The sequence below is a fragment of the Hevea brasiliensis genome, chromosome 5, assembly GCF_030052815.1.
Source record: "Hevea brasiliensis isolate MT/VB/25A 57/8 chromosome 5, ASM3005281v1, whole genome shotgun sequence".
Lineage (NCBI taxonomy): Eukaryota > Viridiplantae > Streptophyta > Magnoliopsida > Malpighiales > Euphorbiaceae > Hevea > Hevea brasiliensis.
In genome coordinates, this window is record NC_079497.1 from 100279647 (window position 1) to 100295924 (window position 16278).

The following is a 16278-nucleotide window of genomic DNA, read 5'->3' on the forward strand; positions in this document are numbered from 1 at the left end:
TGCACCTTTGGATCATCAGTCATATGTGTCCTGTGGAGACGAAGGGGTTAACATGGTATCTCGATCAGCCTCTTATCGAGAAAATGACCAGATTAGTAATCAGCCCAAAGGATGAGTTGCAATGGCAAGAACGGATTTTGAGCTTCAACAGCCATGACTACTGTTGGAGGAAATTGTGGATGTCGGGTCAATCCATTTTGGTCAGCACGGGGGATAATCAATCAATATCCCTAATCGGAGTGACTGGATACACAAGTTACACTCCAGCATTAGTAATGAGACAGTTTGGCTTAACACAGTTCAGAATTAACATTGAAGAATACCACCGAGGTCATTTCTACCATGAGCTCAATGATGAGGAAGGATTGAAAATAGCTAGCAGATCCTAGGAAAACATCACTATAATGGAAAGGTAGCCTAAAGGTCCGAGTGCCACAGGCGATTATCTTAAATGGAGGGCTGGCAGGGATCAAGGACACTTAACTACAGATCCAACCAAATTCGAAGGCAGCAACCCTCGATAAAATGTCCTTTCAGAAGAAGCTACTGATCATTTGGCCGATTCTCTACAAAAGGCAAATACCGAAAACTCGCAACTGCAAGAACAAATAAAACAGTTAGAGGACCAACAGATCCTCAAAAGAAAAGTAAGAAGGCTCAGGGAAAAGGCAAGGACCGAAAAGATGGGGTTTGAAGAGCAAGAGACACAATGGAAAAAGGAAAAGAGCTCTCTCCAAGCTGCAATAAAAGAAGCAGAAATGCAGAATGGCAAGCTTCAAGAAAAAATGAAATACCAGGAGATACTCGTAGAGGAGTATAAACAACAAAGCAAAAAGAAGAAGCTTGAACTGAAGGAGCAAGCACAGCTTATCAATGATATCCTGAGAGAATGTGCCAAAGAAAGGAAGAAAAAAGAAAGACAAGTCACCCTTTATCAGGAGCTAAAAGAAAATGTTGACCAGCTTGAGAGAATGATAGCGCAAGGGAAACAAGAACTCTTACCTGAATCCGAATATGCCCTGAAGATATTCAACACCGCTAGACAAGAAGAAAGGCTTTATGAATATCTCAGGAAGTGTCATTACATTATAAAGAACCTTCCTGAGCCTAGGCCAATGTAAAGAATGGCATGTATGAACTATTCAATTAATGGAATAACTTTGGGCCACTGTTTAGCAAAATTGTGAATGAATAGTATGACTCTCGTAGGAACCCCCTCGCTAGGGTTATGCGAAAAATTGGATGCGCCATATGGACAGGTACCATAAATGCGCATCCAATCCAGTCATTCACCGTTGGACTATCGAACCATGCCATGATAAAAGTGATGTAATTATCCTTCTGCAGATTTCATTTCTGGCTCTCAGATGACACCGTATCCTTTGTCCACATCAGGACCCTTTTAATTTTAATCAAAATTCACTAAAAAATTTTTCTTTTTTCAACTTCCTCCAGAAAATCAATATTGCTTCAAACAAAGCAAGCCTGACCAGACACGCAGTTCAACCTAGACGAGTGTACTTAACAAGATCACAAATAAGAAGGCTAATGGAAGACCAGAAACAAGTCCAGAACCTACAAGGACAGGTTTCCGAATTGAAAGACCAAGTCTCGGAGCTCATGAGACTAATGAGGGAAATGTCCCATAATAAGCCTGCTTCAGAGCCTAACTTACCACTACCTCCCCCACCTTCTACAACGATTGATTCTCATCATGCTTCAACCTCTTTCACCTTCCAGCCATTGATCCCAGATCCGACAATCACCGTCAATCTGGCCCCACTGAATAATGACCCACCTTGCTCTTATTATCTGGCTATCTCGAATACCGAACCATACCCTTCAGTCCTGATCCCTCCAATTCATTCCACCCCTCATTTCCCAACTGGGGGAGTATCTCTTGCAGTGGGAGGAGAAAATAAGACGAGAGAAAATGAGAAGCTATCCGCTCTAGAAGAGAGACTAAGAGCAATAGAGGGACTGAACATGTATGGTTCAGTTGATGTGGCATCGCTAAGATTGGTGCCTGATGTGGTGGTGCCTCCTAAGTTCAAGGTCCCGGACTTCGACAAATACACTGGGAATTCAGACCCTCGCATTCACTTGGCCACTTATATTGCCAAAATGTCTGCCCTGACAGAGGACAATCGACTCCTGGTTCACTTCTTTCATGAGAGTCTCTCCGGGGCCGCCCTAAGATGGTGTATTCAGTTGGACAGGAGCAAATTGCACTCCTGGAAAGATTTGGCAGATGCTTTCCTGAAGAAATACAAGTTCAACTACGACATGGCCCCCACAAGGAGAGACCTCCAAAACTTGGTGCATAGGGACAGGGAGAGCTTCAAAGAATATGCCCAGAGATGGAGAGAGAAAGCGGCAGAAGTATATCCTCCGGTTACTGATAACGAGCTTTGCTCCCTATTCATTGAGACATTGAAGGCTCCATACTTCAATTTGATGATTGGAAACACTTCCAATAGTTTCTCGGACATCATCCAAGTTGGTGAGAGAATAGAAGCCAACTTAAGGATGGGACAACTGCAGGAGTTGACTGAGAGCCCTGCCAAGAAAAATGCCAGCTTTGGCAAAAAGAAGGAGGGTGATGTGCATTCCATCACCCGGCAGAACAATCACTCCCTACTTGCTCAGAATAACTACCGGCCATATCCTCCCCCTCATGGCCAAACCATTGCAAACATTCCACCCCCTTTCCCGAATTATCCTCACCCACGCCCACAGTATCCACCACCGACAAACTACCAGCCCAGACCACCTCCTCTACCTACTCAACCCAGACCACCTTAAAATAACCCGAGACCACCAAGAAATCCTGATCCACCTCTTCCCCTGCCACTTAGCGAAATATACCGATACCTCGTCGGTATAAACCAAATAGTGCCGATTCCCCTTGACCCAATTCAGTCGCCATACCCCAGGTGGTACGATGCCACTGCCTGGTGTGAGTATCATGGAAGGGCACAGGGACACTCAATGACAATTGCGGGGCACTCAGAGGGAGAGTGCACACCCTAATCAGGAATGGGTGGTTGAAGATTGAAGGGAATGGTTCCCTCCCCAATGTTACCTCAAACCCATTGCCCAATCATAGTACGGGTAATGGTGTGAACATGATAGAGTCAGAAGGAGAAGGGTCAACCCCGGAGGTAGATGAACTGATTCCTCACTTTGAGGAAATTTTTAGGATGGCAGTGAAGGAAGGTTACCTCTACCCTCAAGCACCAGAACCTGAAGATAAGGCGGAATGCCCCTATCATGGAAGGGCAGCTAACCATGAGCTGCAAAATTGTGAAGAGTTTAAGCAAGAGGTTCAGAACTTACTGTCCCTCAAAGTCTTAAGATGCCAAACGAGGTCGAAGATGGAGGGGGGAGTAAACACAGCCCGATTCGGCCAAAATGCCTCCACCTCTAAACACAGAATCACCTTCTCAGCCCCAGCCTCGTCACCACCAATAACAATCATCCGAACCCCATCTCAGCTCCTTGTCACAAACACCCATGCCGTACCTTGGAACTATAATTTCCAAGTCTTCACTCAAGGAGCATCAAGCAGTACACCGACTCCTAGCCTTGCCTCACCTTCAGTACCTCCTAAACAGTGCTTCGCTCCTCACGAGCACTTTAATATGACCTACGCGGGACCTTCTGATAATATTACTCCCCAATCTAACCCTCAGCCAGTCACTACCACAAAGTTCTCCCCACCTGAGCAAGAAGTTGAGTTTATAACCCGAAGTGGGAGGTGTTACGGGAATGAAGAAAGGGAAAAGAAGAGAGGGAAAGCAAAAATGGGAGAGCCACGGGAAAATACGGAAGAAGAGGCTGAGAAAGCGGAGAAGGAAGAACCTGTCAGTCCAAAAGAAGAGGAGGAACTATTGCTTCAAATAATGAAGCAAAGTGAGTACAACGTGGTGGAACAGTTGAGGAAGACGCCTGCTCGAATTTCACTATTGTCCCTAATTCTGAGCTCAGAGGTGCACCATCAAGCCCTGCAGAAAATTCTAGATCAGGCCTTCGTGAACCCCGACATCACATCGGGGTAGTTCGAGAAGATAGTAGGACAAATTCAGGCATCCAGTTTTGTCACTTTCTCATAAGAAGAGATAGACCCTGCAGGCTTAGCGCACACTAAGGCCCTACATGTGACAGTTAAGTGTAAAGGTTGCATAGTGGCCAAGGTCCTTATTGATAATGGATCCGCACTCAATGTACTGCCTAATGCCACCTTGGCTAGGCTACCGGTTGACCGTTCAAATATACGTCAAAGTGCTATGGTGGTAAAAGCCTTTGACGGTACAAGAAGAGAAGTGCTGGGAGACATTGATTTGCCCCTCTAAATTGGCGCATGCACCTTCAACGTCACATTCCAAGTGATGAACATTGAACCTGCGTACACTATGTTGATGGGGAGGCCTTGGATCCATTTAGCGAATGCCATTCCTTCGACTTTGCACCAAAAAATCAAATACATTATGGACGGTAAAATCATCACTGTGAAAGGGGAGGAAGCCATGCTGGTTACCAAGCCGCAATCACTTCCTTATGTGGAAGCTGCTGAGGAGTCATTGGAAAGCTCTTTCCAGGCTCTCGAATTACAAGAAACCATCTCAAGAAATGAAGGGGCTATGGCTATAGTAGCTAAGGTGATGTTGAGGAATGGGTATGAAGAGGGCAAGGGGTTAGGCGCCGCATTGCAAGGGATTATTGAACCTATACCGACTATCCAGAAGGTTAGCCATTGCGGTTTGGGTTATGAGGAAGACGCCCTTATGGATGGGCGATTCTGGATGAGGAATATGCTTCGGGATCAAAGATTTGATCAGAAAATCGGGAAAATGAAGGTAGTCCCGAGAGTCATGGAGGTCTTCACCAAACCGGTCATTGAAAATCCGGCAGAGATTGAAGAATCACCCGATGAACCATCCATCGATGTCATCCATCTTGATTCCTTGTATGAGGCTCTAGTCTCGCCAATAGCTAAAGGGCAAGAACTGGACAACTGGACAGCAAAGGACATCCCTGTACTTAATTTCGAGTAAAGTACTTTTGGTTATCCACACTTGATCATTTTGTCCATGGTGACAAGTGTAATACTGTAAATGGACCCTTTTCTTATGTCATAAATATTAATGAATTAATAGCGCATTTTATATTCAATTCTCTTCTTCCTTCCTTTTGAAATCCATTCTTATAATATATTCCATTTTCGTTTCTTCAGGAGCATTCATCAATTAACACCTAATAATTCAATAGACTCAGAAATTCCTCTGGTTAATTTTGAAATCCCCATAACTGCTATTACTTCAAGTGATTCTGAGGGAGAACTCGTAGAATAAAGGGATGGAAGAGATGAACCTTCCCTAGTGCCTTGCAGGGACGAAACACACACCGTGAATTTAGGCACAGAGGAAATAAAAAGGGAACTTAAAGTTGTGGAAAGTGTAGAATTAGAAGATATGGTCAGTCTGCTCAAAGAATTCCTGGATGTATTTTCATGGAGCTATGACGATATGAACGGCTTAGACCCTCACATAGTGATGCACAAAATTCCCCTAATGCCCGTGACGATCCCAGTAAAGCAGAAGCTAAGAAGAATGAACCCTGACACACTGCTCAAAGTCAGGGATGAAGTCAAAAAGCAGTATGATGCTGGGTTTCTGGAAGTGGTCAAATATCCCCAATGGATAGCTAACGTTGTCCCCGTGATGAAAAAGGACGGGAGAGTCAGGGTGTGCGTTGATTACAGGGATCTTAATAAGGCAAGCTTGAAAGATGATTTCCCTCTCCCTCACATAGATGTGTTAGTAGACAATGCTGCGGGATTGGGCAAGTGTTCCTGTATCGATGGGGCATCTGGGTACAACCAAATCCCGATGGAGGAGGAGGACAAGGAAAAAACTACTTTTATCACTCAATGGGGAGTATTTTGTTATTAGTCATGCCTTTTGGGTTAAAGAATGCTAGCGCCACCTACCAACGCGCTATGGTCACATTATTCCACGATATGATGCATAAAGAAGTGGAGGTGTACGTGGATGATATGATCATCAAGTCCAGGGGAAGAGAAAGCCATGTGCAGGTGCTGAGTAAAGTATTCGAGAGACTCATAAAATATCAGCTGAAACTGAACCCTGCCAAATGCATATTCAGGACTAGATCTGGGAAGTTGTTAGGATTCATAGTGAGTGAGAAGGGAATAGAAGTAGATCCAGACAAAGTTCGAGCTATTCAAGAGATGCCATCCCCAAAAATAGAAAGGGAGGTGCGCAGTATCCTGGGGAAGTTGAACTACATCTCGAGATTTATTTCTAACCTCCCTGCAAAAGTCGAGCCAATTTTTAGACTACTCCAAAAGAACAACATTACTCAATAGGATTCAGTTTGCCAAGAGGCTTTCGAGAAAATTAAGCAGTACCTGTCAAACCCACCAGTATTGGTTCCTCCGGTGGCAGGAAGGCCACTGATTCTGTATATGGCGGTCCAACAGAGCTCAATGGGATGTGTTTTGGGCAGCATGATGATACTGGTCAAAAGGAAAGAGCCATTTACTACTTGAGTAAGAAGTTCAATGATTGTGAGTCAAGGTACTCTTTCCTGGAGAAAACTTGTTGCGCGTTAGCCTGGACGGCAAATTGGCTTAAACACTACATGCTGAATCATAAGACATGGCTCATCTCTAGGATGGATCCTATTAAGTATGTATTCGAAAGCCCGTTTGTGCCGGGAAGGATAGCAAAATGGCAGGTTATACTCTCCCAATATGACATTGTCTACATGACCCGGAAGGCAGTGAAAGGTAGCATAATCGCTGATCTCCTAGCAGAGAACCCCATCCAAGATTATGAAGCCTTGGATTTTGAATTTCCTGATGAGCATGTTAATGAAGTGGAAAGCGAGGAAAAAGAATCCGCTGATGTATGGGAAATGTATTTTGACGGAGCTGTCAATTTGTCCGGTAATGGGATTGGAGCTGTGTTGGTATCCCCAGGGGGGAAGCACTTCCCGATAGCTATCAAATTGAGGTTTGACTGCACCAACAACGTCGCAAAATATGAAGCCTGTGTGATGGGTCTACAGGATGCCGTCGAAATGAAAGTCAGAAAGTTAGAGGTATATGGATATTCAGCCTTGATCATTTATCAAGTAAAGGGAGAATGGCAAACTAAGGATCCAAAGTTAATCCCATATCAGAAGTACTTACTGGAGCTGATTAAGAAATTTGAACAAATCTCTTTCACTCACCTCAGTTGAGACAAGAATCAATTTGCAGATGCCTTAGCCACCCTGGCTGTCATGGCTCAAATGGAAGAAGGGCAGACGACTCAGGTATTAAAGATTAAAGCAAGGAGTGAACCAGCATACTACTTCATGATCGAGGAAGAACCTGATGGTAAACCCTGATATCATGACATCCTGGTCTACATCAGAACCGGAGAATTCCCTCCAGGGGCAAGCAGAAACGAAAAGAGAATGATCTGGAGATTAGCGTTGGGATACTTCCCCAGTGGAGAAATTCTATACAAGAGGAGCTACAATGGCGAATTGTTGAGATGCGTGGATGCAAAAGAAGCAAAGAGGATCCTTTTCGAGACTCATGAGGGAAATTGCGCAACCCATGCCAATGGGCGTATGATGGCTAAGCAAATCATGAGACGGGGATACTTTTGGACTACCATGGAGAAGGATTGCATTGAATACTTTCGGAAGTGCCATAAATGTCAGATCTACGCGGATCCGATAAATGTTCCGCCTCACCAATTGTTTAACCTCGTCTCACCATGGCCTTTCGCAATGTGGAGCATTGACGTAATTGGTCCCGTCAACCCTAACGCATCCAACGGGCATAGGTTTATCCTGGTAACTATTGACTATTTTTCTAAATGGGTCGAAGCAACATCGTATGCTCACATCACGCAGAACACGTTCCTCAAATTCCTCAGAAATAATATCATTTGTCGGCATGGCCTCCCCAGTGAAATTGTCACTGACAATGCCAAGAATTTGAATGGTCCGAAGATCCAGAGGTTATGTGATCAATACAGGATTCGACATCTTAATTCCTCCCCGTACCTTCCCCAGATGAATGGAGCGGTAGAAGCTGCAAACAAAAATCTCAAGAGAATAATCCGAAAAATGACGGTCACTTATAGGGATTGGCATGATATGCTTCCCTACGCCCTTCACGCATACCGGACTTCTGTAAGAACATCAACTAGGGCAACCCCATACTCACTGGTTTACGGGATGGAAGCAGTACTGCCTATTGAAGTTGAAATTCCTTCCCTAAGGATTCTGAAGGAATCAGGGATCGACGAGTCGGAGTGGATCCAGTCAAGGTTGGACCTATTAAATTTGCTAGATGAGAAAAGGCTAGCGGCAGCATGTCATGGGCAGTTATATCTGTAACACCCTCACTGTAGCAATTCCGTACATTCTACTGTTCTGATGACCGGTGTCAGTCCGGACAGCTAGAACGTCTAGAAAAATAATTAGACTAGAGTGAGGAGTCATAAATAACTCAAATATTAATAAGAAAAATTTAGAAAAAATTTTAGAAATAAAATACAACCAAGTTAAATGAGCCGGTGCCCTAGCAATGGGTAACCCAGTGGGAAGTTGCGGTCTTCGCAACTAGGAGCCCTAGACCCGGGAGAAAATTCATAAAATAATTTTTGAGACTCCAAAAAAGAGTCATTGAGGTTTCTATGGCATTAGAATGCCAAGAAAAGGTTTAGAAAAATTTTTCGATCGGTACAGACAATTTTAGTCTGTTAAGCCAAACGGAGGGCATTTTGGTCATTTCGTCTTCAGAGATGATTTTTGGCCGACTTGTCCAGTTAAGTAAATAATTATTATGATCTAAAATATGAATAAATATTGTTAAAAATTAAATTGAAAATGAGTAGAAAAGAAAAGAAAAGAAAAATGAAAGAAATTGGGAATTATGACATCACATGATGTCATTAACATGCCCCCACCCAATCACAATTTGACAAATTAAATAAAGAGATAAAAAGGATATAAAAATGAGATAAAAACAAAAGAAATCAGCAGCCTCTTCTTCCATAACAGCCGCACCAAAAGAAAGAGAGACCTCCATTGATGCACTCACCCAAGCTCCAAAACCTAGCCAATTACACCATAAAACCCCTATATGCCTTCATAAAACTTGGTTCTCACACCTAGATCAAGCTTTGGACAGCAAAAAGAAAGGAAGAAAGTGAAGTTTTGAAGTCTTAGAAGTGGCTCCATTCAAGGTTAGTGCTAAATCTCTTACTTCTCCCTTTATATTTTTGATTTGAACCTTGAGTTAAGTTAGAAAATGGAGAAAATTTGAAGAAAATATGCATGTTATGAACATTCTAATTTTTGGCAGCCATGGGAGAAGGTTGAGAATTGTTGAATTGATTGAATTAAATTGCTTGGGAATGATGCTTGATAATTATATTAGAGTTAGAAGTTGATTTGTGTATATTAGATAAAGTGATGGATTATTAGGGTTAGGGTTTTGAGATTTAATTGTGGGTTAAATGCTTAGATGTTTAAATTAAATTCTAATGGTCAATTATTGACCATTTGATGAATTTTGACCTTAAATTGGAGACCATTGTGGTATTGAAATTGAAAGTGGTATGCTACCCCCAATGTGCCAGAATACTGGACTTGAGTCCAGTGTATTCCTAGGGTCATAACTTGAGCTATGTTACTCCAATTGATTCAAGGCCAATTGGACATGAAACTAGAAACATAATGGCACAACTTTGGTGAAGAAACCATGCCCAGAAAACCAAACTAAGTTGACCAAAAGTTTGCCCTAATCCAGGTGACCTGCAATCTGCCTAGGCAAAATGACCAAATGAACAGTGTTTGGTCATTTGGCCATAACTCAATGTAGAAAGGTCCAATTGACCTGAAATTTTACCAGCAACAAGCTGAGATATAGACCAACAACTTTCATGAAGAAATCTGACCCAAATTATGACTATAACCTAGTTAAATTGCCAACTAAACTTAGATCACCAAATCTGGCAGAACCAATTTGCCCAGAAAATCTGGGTACAGGTCACTCCGACCAGTTATGGTAAAATGACCATAACTTGAGCTACAAAACTCCAAATGGAGTGATTCAAAAAGGAAATTAAAGAAGACACAATAAGGAACAACTTTGATGAAGAAAGGTTAGCCCAGTTTCCACTCTAAAATTGTCCAATGGAATAGTAATCTTAGGTAGTAAAAACTGAAAATTTAGAAATGCATCTAGGGGACTTTAAATTGCAATTGGCAATTAATACTAGCAAATGTAAAACTCAAAATGTGGGATCTTGGTGTAATTAGAATTAATATATCCACTAAGTATAAAAAAAGTCAACATTTTGGTTGACTAGTAAGGTGAATAGTAATCAAAATGATTAGTAAATTAAGATGAAGACCTAGAACCAATTCTAAGCTTAAATGCTTAGAATTGTATGACAAATGTGGACTATGCATCCTAGTCAAAATTGTTGAAAAGAAATTAAGGCCATAAATTTGAAATCCATGAAATATTCATGGATTACTTGAAACATGAAAAATAAGTCACCTAATTGATGTGAATAGATAGTTAGGGCTTATATGCCCATCACAAATAGAATTCATAAAATATTAGTAACTCAACTTGAAATATAAAATTTGTAATTACATAAGTAGATTCTTGACTGTATAAATGAGAAAGGAAAAATGTTTTGAATATAATGGTACATGTGAACCATTGTTTAGAAGTGTGATCAATATGAATAACATAATGAATGAATAAATGAACCATATTAATGTATGAATGAGACATTAGTTCTCATTATTGTAGAGAGGAGACGTATTTTGAGTACAATGGTATAAAAGGATAATTGATGTGAATTGTGATCATATAAATGATCAAATGAATGTATGAATTATAATTGAAATTTATCATGAAATAATGAAGTCATAAAACACAATATATTAATATTTAATTATATTATGTGCCCTTGTATTGCCTAGACATGTGTGTCAGATTGGATAGTTTATCATGCCAATAGGGTTTCATTTTAGCAGTACTACAAAAGGCTTTATGCCTGTATTCATGGCTTTATGCCCGTATTCATGGCTTTATGCCCGTATTCATGGCTTTATGCCCACATTCATGGCTTTATGCCTGTATTCATGGCTTTTATGCCCGATTATGTGTTATCATGGCTTTTTAGCCATACTGACTGCATACGTGGTTGACGTTCCGCGTCCCATGATATGACGGCCCGAGGCACAGCGGTGTCCAGTGCCAACGACCCGTTATCCAGTTTAGTCAGCCTATCATAGGTTACTTGGGCAGTGTAATTTATTGAAATAAATTAAAACTATTAGTAATTAAAAATATTAGAAATCAAATAAATGAGTTAATAAGACTTCAAAAGAATTAGTTAAAATTATGAAATGATCCAAACCACATAAAAATTGTTAAGTAAAATGATAAAAGAGTTGCAAAAATAGGTATAACTTAACTAAATATTTTAAATGTACCTTCTATTGCCATATGAATATAAACTGAGTATTTTTATTAATTCTGTATATTGTACATTATCTCTATGAATTTAGGAATTAAACGCTTCCAAAGCGGAACAAATTAGAACAAAAGATAATTAATATTAGACACATTGTATTAAATTAAATTGATTCTTAAATATTCAAATTATGCTTCGTTCTTTCTTTATTTGTATATTTTATTTTCTTGTTATATTATTGCACCACTAAGCAGCAATGCTTAGCGCGATGGATTTGTTTCCTCGCGCAGGTACTTTGACTAAGATTTTTGGAGTCCAGATCTGCAGAAGTGTCTGAAGTATTCAAGGTTGTCACCTCCTCAGCAATGCATGTAGATAGGAGCCATATAGATTATATTTTATATTTTGTATAAAATGCTTAGATATTGTATTGTAATGTATATTATGAACAGGTAATTAATAGAAATGCGATGTAAATTAATTAATTAGCTTTTTCATATGTAATTAATTTATATATCATGTAAATTATGAAATTTTGTAATTATTTTGTAAATTATGTAAATTAAGGAAATTTGAAAATTTTGCTTATGTAATTTGAGAATGTTTACATATAAATTGAGTATGAATGGAAATGTATGGAATGATTATGAAATTGAAATATATGAATGAGATGTGAATTATGAGATGGTTATGAAAATAATTGATGAGATTTTTATTGTAAAATATTATTGAAATTTTCAAACAGGTGAATATTGAAATATGCCAAACGATAATAAAATAGGGAAAACTCTGCTGGTTTCTCCGTCGAAAAATAATTGATATTAAATTAAATGAATTCAAAATTATTTAGAAAAAATAAAGTAAGATAAGTTAGGGTGCTCCGGCACCGATTGTAGCATGCCTTGCTCGGCTACACTGTAGTCGGGTGAGGGGTGTTACAATATCAGAGAAGAATGGCTAGGGCATTTGACAAAGGTGTCCGCCCACGTGAATTTCAACCCGGGGACCTAGTCCTGAAGAAAGTACTCCCGAGTCAAAATAATCCCGGGGTAAATGGTCGCCGACCTATGAAGGACTTTATATGGTTAAGAAAGCATTTTCTGGTGGGGCCCTGATCTTGACCCATATGGATGGTGAAGAATTTCCAAGTGAAGGAACGGAAGCGTGAAAACACAAGTTTATACCATTGAAATTCAAAAATTTTCACCTAGGGTCACATGCATCACGCAAGATTTATTTTTATCTATTTGATTTCAATGATAAACAACATATTAAAACTCTTTTAATATGTTTTTGGATCTGTATTTGCCATTTAAGATTTTAAAATTAATCAGATTAATTTTAGAACCCTAGATTAAATCAAGAACGATTACACTAACCTCTTGATGCAATCGCAACGTGTTCGCGCTTTGAGATTCGTCTTCAGGACACCAGATGTTGTCCCTCTAGCTTGTCCACACCAAGAACACCTATGGCAGCCCTTGAACAGCTTCTAAAGCTTTTTCTATTAATTAGAAATTCAAGTTCTGCCTTTTAAGAGATTAGAGATGTAAACAGGACACTAGAAACAATTTCTAGCGTTCTTAATTCAAGAGATTGATGGCTAATCTCTTTGAATTGATGAGAGATGAAGAAGAATAGAGGGAGGGCTGCAAAATGGCGTGACAAAGGAGTGTGGCTGCTGGTTGTATTTTATTTTCTCATAACAACACTTAAATAGCTAGGTTAACACATTAAACCCTTGCCACATGTCACCCTTTGATTAGCTCTAGGTTTAAGTGACCCAATCACATTGTGCCTAGTGTCAAACCTATATTTAATCTTGATTTTAATCATCTTACATGATTAAAAACATTTGGCAAGCTTATGTGTAATCCCATGTGTCACCATCTCATGGTGCCACGTGTCACACTGAGAAATGACCAAAATGCCCCTGTGTCTTAATTTTGAGTTCTTAACCCAAAATAATTATTTTTCTTCTTCTAATTAATTTATATCAAATATAAATTAATTAATTAATCTCTATTAATTAATTTCTCATCAATTAAATTTATATTTAAACACTTTAAATATAAATTTAATTTATACTATACATCCAATAATCTAGATTTGGTTTCAAGTCATGCTAGGGACTTTGCAATCTAATTGCAAACCAAACCTATTTAATTAATCAATTAAACTCTTTAATTAATTAATTAAATCATATTTAAATAGTTGATAACTTGTGTATGTGTGTGACTTACTAGGCTCATCACTAATTGGCAATGAGACATGATGTCAACTCTTAATATCATCAGAACTCGTTCTTATCATAAATGATTTCTCTAAATCATTTTATGAACCTCATAGACCATGGTTAACACCTAGCATAGCATGCCATGGCCACCCAATTAGTAATAAGGTTTACCTTAAATGAACCTATAATCATATGTTACCATGCACTAGAATCTCTCTGTTACAAAATCCTAACTCAAGCTGGAGTCATGGTTTATGTCAAACTCCATTTGCTATGAATATTATGTTCTCTTTTAATTCCAGTTCTTGATTAAAAAGATTTTCTCATCAGAAACTCTTTTCTGAATAAATCTATCTGTCCTGGCTAGGAACTTGAAACATCAAGAATAGTTAAATGAACATAAGATTTTATCTCTATTTACTTAGAGGAACAGATTCCATCTTGATCAACACCTACCTCCATATATAACTAGTAGGAGCCAACACATGCCCATATACCCATACACAGTACAAGTATGAAAGCAGTATCAAACTCAAACTACCTATATACAAGATAACTGTATATCTCAGTCTAAAGATGATATGCACTGATATGATTTATGACAAAACATTGACAAGAGTAAACTCCATGTGCTTGTCATAAGTGTCACTGGTTCGGCCTACTTATCATTTATAAGTGCCTATCATGTTTGTTATATGGCATGAGACTCACCATTCCATCTTATTTATATCTCATATAAATAACTTGGGAATAAACATGAATACAATCTTTCTGGATAAGTCATGTCCTTATTATGAAGTATCATCAATTGTGAACCTATTTATGATACTTTGTACTAGAAATATTGTCACTCATATTCTTAACAACTTAAGAATAATATTTCTAACAAAATATCAATGGACCTTTTCTATTATACATAAATATATTATGTAAACGGAAAAGTGTAAATGCCTTTTATTAATAAAAATATGTACAAGATACATACTAAATGATATGTTCTAGGGCATACTACTAACACCAAGACCCGTGAATGCTAACACTGTTAAAAGATGTTATGCATAAGAAAGAGGGCAAAAACCCAAAAAGGGCGCCCAAAAAAAAAAAAAGGGTGAAAACCCGAAAGGGCGCCCTTAGAACCAAAAAATGGAGAAATAAGGAAGAAGATATGGGACCACGGAAGGAAAATAAACCATCACGACATGATTCTCCGTCAGTAGAATACTTGAAATGATGGCAGTTAAGGGACTTCAAAGCCAACTACACGGAATTTGTGAGATATGTCCTAGTACCTTTTTTTTTTTTTTTCCTTTGAAACTGTACCTTTATTTTCCAAACTATAATAAAGACATTTTGATATACTTTCTTTGCATTTGCCTTTTTGCTTTTATCTTTCCCGTATACTCACTCTTTAGTATTGTCCTTTTTCAACCTCCTTATCCAATGCGCTATTAATCTGTTAAAATTTTGCCATAAGATTAGGATTTGAATATTTATAACCTCATGTACTTTGCTATGAGATTTGCAGGGAATGGCCAAAAAAAAAAAAAAACTGGAGGTAAAAACCTGGAAGGGGGCTTCTAGTCAGATGGGAGAAGGGAAAGTGAAAACCCGCAAGGGCGCTTTTCGCAAAATAAGAAAAAAGTCGAGAATAGGAAAGGGGCATCCGAAGAAGTGAGTAAGGAAAGGAGGTCGTAGGTCAAGTCTTGTAACTCGTCCTCCATTAATCGTTGGCCCTTGGGATCCTATTAAGTACACTTTGTCGCGGAAGAACTTCTCGCGTCAGGTTAGGTTTACTTTCTAAGTTGATTTTAATTTTCCTGCATTTAAATTTCCTATTAATCAACCTCTGGTTCCTTGATCTAAGTTGATTTTAATTTTTCTGTATTTTAAATTTCCTGTTAATCAACCTCTGGTTCCTTGATCTAAGTTGATTTTAATTTTCCTGCATTTAAATTTCCTGTTAATCAACCTCTGGTTCCTTGATCTAAGTTGATTTTAATTTTCTTGCATTTAAATTTCCTGTTAATCAACCTCTAGTTCCTTGATCTAAGTTGATTTTAATTTTCCTGCATTTTAAATTTCCTGTTAATCAACCTCTAGTTCCTTGATCTAAGTTGATTTTAATTTTCCTACATTTAAATTTCCTGTTAATCAACCTCTGGTTCCTTGATCTAAGTTGATTTTAATTTTTCTGCATTTAAATTTCCTCTTAATCAACCTCTGGTTCCTTGATCTAAGTTGATTTTAATTTTCCTGCATTTAAATTTCCTGTTAATCAACCTCTGATTCCTTGATCTAAGTTGATTTTAATTTTCCTGCATTTAAATTTCCTGTTCATCAACCTCTGGTTCCTTGATCTAAGTTGATTTTATTTAAATTTCCTGTTAATCAACCTCTGGTTCCTTGATCTAAGTTGATTTTAATTTTCCTACATCTAAATTTCCTGTTAATCAACCTCTGGTTCCTTGATCTAAGTTGATTTTAATTTTCCCGCATTTAAATTTCCTGTTTATC